General features: G+C 36.9%; 1 pseudogene; it reads right to left on the bottom strand.

The window, feature by feature from the left end:
* Positions 1-2,406: 2,406 nt before the first annotated feature.
* LOC113341244 lies at positions 2,407-3,186 on the bottom strand (annotated as a pseudogene).
* Between the last annotated feature and the right edge of the window lie 468 nt (positions 3,187-3,654).

Genomic DNA, 3,654 nt, shown 5'->3' with positions numbered 1-3,654 from the left:
GCGGTTTCTTAATTTGGTTTGGGGAAATTAAATTAGGGTTCCGTATTTGTAATTTGTCATATTTCCGATTGGTGAAATAAGGTGTTTATATACTCTTCTTTATGCATGTACATCAAACATGGAGCATGATTTCTTAATTTCCTATGACGAATTCAAGTTCTATTTAATGGGTATAGAATTTGGAACCAATTTTGTTCCCGTGAGTGGTGTTTGTGTTTTATTGAATGATGGGAATAGTTTCATTTTGTTAAAAAAGTTCAAAATACCCCAAATTAGGGATTGTTTGTAGTCTGAAAAGCAGAAGATAGGGGAAAGGTATAAATGGATTTATGAATATAGATAATAAACATAAATGCTCAGCAGTGGTCCTCCTGTCGAAATCATGAATTATATGTATATTCTAGTGTTGGTATGTGTCCACTGTAGTACCATGTTTCCTCTACCAGGTATGCTTTGCATATATCTCCCCACTGAAGTATGTGATTCGCACGTATTATGTCCACTTTATTAATTCACCTGAACACAAGGTAAAGGACATTGAGGATTATATCTACTATAGAATCCGTGTCTATAGAAAATGTCACCCTGTCCTAAATAACCTCATAAAACTTTCCCCAAGAGCCAGGATTGATAAGATCTGTTTAATGATGGCATCTAACATATTTTCTTGTAGGATAACTGGGTTTGTAGTGGGTCACATTTCTTGATTGCCCCAATGGCAATACTTGCATAAGATCATACTTGGCCTCTTACTCTCTTAGTGTTATGCTCTTCACCTGTTCTATTCACATTTCGGCCAACATTGCTACATGACCCTGCACTAGTTTGTGGAGTTCATGGAAGGATAATAAACATAACTCTAGTTGTTGCCAGGCTCTCCACTTCAGCTTATAATATTAATATCGGAACTGTGTGTTACAAGTCAATCTCATTACTGTTTGATATGGTATAATCTCAAACTTATCATTTATGACTCCAGCTCACATATCACTATAGAAAAATATACAAAAGAGCAGCATGGTGCTATCCCTCATTCTATCACAAATCTATGTTCTATAGTTGTTGCTATCCAAAAACATTGGTTCTGTGTGCATTTGTAGAGAATAGAGATACCTGGATATACTAGTTTCTCTTGTTTTTTAATTCAAATATTTGAACATATATGATGATGATTTAGCAGTTGATTTGGATTCTAGACACATCATCAACATCTTCTTGTATTTGTTTTGCATTTGATTGAGAGGTTATTTGCCCTTTACAACGTGTTGCAGACAACACTTGTTCCTTCACCTTCAACCTTATTTTTCTTGACCCTTTTACCTTCCGTTTGGTGTTCTTTCCTTCTTGTAGTTGAGAATTCTCTTTTGTCATATCAAAAGTTGTTTGATTAGATAGTGGGCATTTTTAGACAACTGTCTATTGCTCATTTCGACTTACTAACCTTAGCTTAACCGTTTTCTTGAATAGAAATTGATGTTTTTATGTTTTGAAAATACTTTATGGTAATAATGAACTACAATTTTAAGGACCCATATGCTCCATTTTATTTGCATGTTTACACGAGGCCTTAAATTTTCAAGGATTCAGTATATTTTCTCAAACTGATTACTGAAGTGAACATTATAACTAGCAGGATCACGATTAGCAGGATGAATATACATGCTTCACGTTTCAGATTTCCTTCCTACTTCTACTGAATATTTAGGCATTTGACAATTTTTCTAATCAATGTATTCGCTTCTTAGTAGTTTGGGTATACCGAAAATGTGGTAAGCATCTCCAGGAAGGTTTTAGTATTACCTTGATTGAGTTAATTCCACATTCGCTTATGCAAATAATGTGGATGGTAATAAATATTTTTAGGGAATGAGCTGATTGGGTAAATTGGGTGGATTTGATCTACCAGGAGTCTTGTTAGGTAATAAATACTTTTATGGAATGAGCTGATTTGCACTGCATTAGTGACAGACTGTTGGGTTAGCTGCTTGCCCATTTAATCTATCTATCTATATCTAGAATTCGACGAATTGGAGTTCTAAGAACATAATTCAATTTCTTCTCAAACATGTAACGAACCTACTTAAATTCCTTTCAGCAAATCATTTTTCATCTTCTTTTCTTTCGTCCTTTACTCTTTTCTGTAGTACACTCACTGAAAACTCAAGAAAATGAAAAAGAACGAATAACTTGCACAGGTAGAAAATAACATGGCAATTTATTATTTAATTTCCAGTAATAAGATCAAATAGCACCAATTACAATAAGTTAAAAGCAATGTCAAATATATAGTCATGTACCAGTTATAGTACAAGATTTAATATCTGAAGTCTTATACAAAAAATTTAAAAAGTTTTCCTTGAGTCAGTTGAAATCAATCTCTCTTCATTTTGACGGATGATGATAATTCTATCTTTTGCAGACCACACCATGTCCATCGATTCCACTACTGCAAGTTACGCTAGCTTACTCTGAAGAAAATCCTCTGCTAGAAGACCCAATGCCGGTATATCTAGCAACACTGCAATCATTTGCAAAGACAGTTGAAGTAATAAACTTATCGTCTCCTCCCATGACAGGCATAGTAGCGGCCATTTTCAATTTACTCACGTACTCGTTTGCGTAAGTTTGTCCTAGAACACCATTTACATTGTCACTGAGTGAGTAAAACTTGAAGCCCAGATCAAGATGAGCAAAGCAGTTGGCTTTACTTATTCCATAGTTGTGAAGCCTGGAATCTTCTTCCGTTATGGGTACAACATTAGCAGTTATCTTGAAGCTTCCTTTAACTTCGACGATTATTTTGTTAGCCACACTCGACCTGGTTATGGTGACACTTGGGTCAACTTCTGATTGCCATTTCGCACCTTCTGATTCAGGCAAGTAGATTGGTTGTCCATCAAAGGAGAGTCCTAGATGATCCGATGAATCGTCCCACATTGCTGTTTTTCGAGCTCCGACATATATCTTGTGATTATTGAAGAGGACCCCAATGGCTTGGACCCAGGTAAAATCTCTTTTCATGTTTTGGTTTCTTTTACCAATGAAGTGGGCATTTATATGGAGGTTAGAATCTGAAAGCAGGCAGAAATTGCGATTTTGCTTCCCATGGAAGTAGAAGGTATTGCCATCACCACCTATGAACCGTGGATCTTGGCAAACAGCTCCAGGTTGATCACAGTCTGCACATCACAAATAATTCATTAATCACATTTATGTAGAAAGATATTGATGATATTATGTACTAATTCAGTAAATCTATATAGTTGGTAATCAAATTATCATTTAGTGGAATGGCAAACTTACTGCACATAGGTTTGCAGGTTACGCAGTCGACCATGCAACCAGTAGGACAGGCAGCAGGGCACACATGCTCAACATTGTAGCACTGGCTATATTTTGGGTTTCTGCACCTCACTCTCCTCTTCGCTGAAACATCTGAACTTGGTGGAGTTGATGGACTCGTAGGTGTAGGTGTAGGACTAGAAGGCGGTGTGGGGTACACAGGAGATGGAGGAGTTGGTTCGGAAGGTGGTGTAGGTGTTGGTGTTACTGGAGGTGAAGGAGTTGGTTCAGAAGGTGGTGTTGGTGTTACTGGAGGTGATGGAATTGGCTCGGAGGGCGGTGTTGGTGTTACTGGAGGTGAAGGAGTTGGTT

The sequence above is a fragment of the Papaver somniferum genome, unplaced genomic scaffold (assembly GCF_003573695.1).
Source record: "Papaver somniferum cultivar HN1 unplaced genomic scaffold, ASM357369v1 unplaced-scaffold_2702, whole genome shotgun sequence".
NCBI lineage: Eukaryota > Viridiplantae > Streptophyta > Magnoliopsida > Ranunculales > Papaveraceae > Papaver > Papaver somniferum.
The sequence above is the reverse complement of the archived record's forward strand: the minus strand, read 5'-3'. Positions and strand labels throughout refer to the sequence as shown.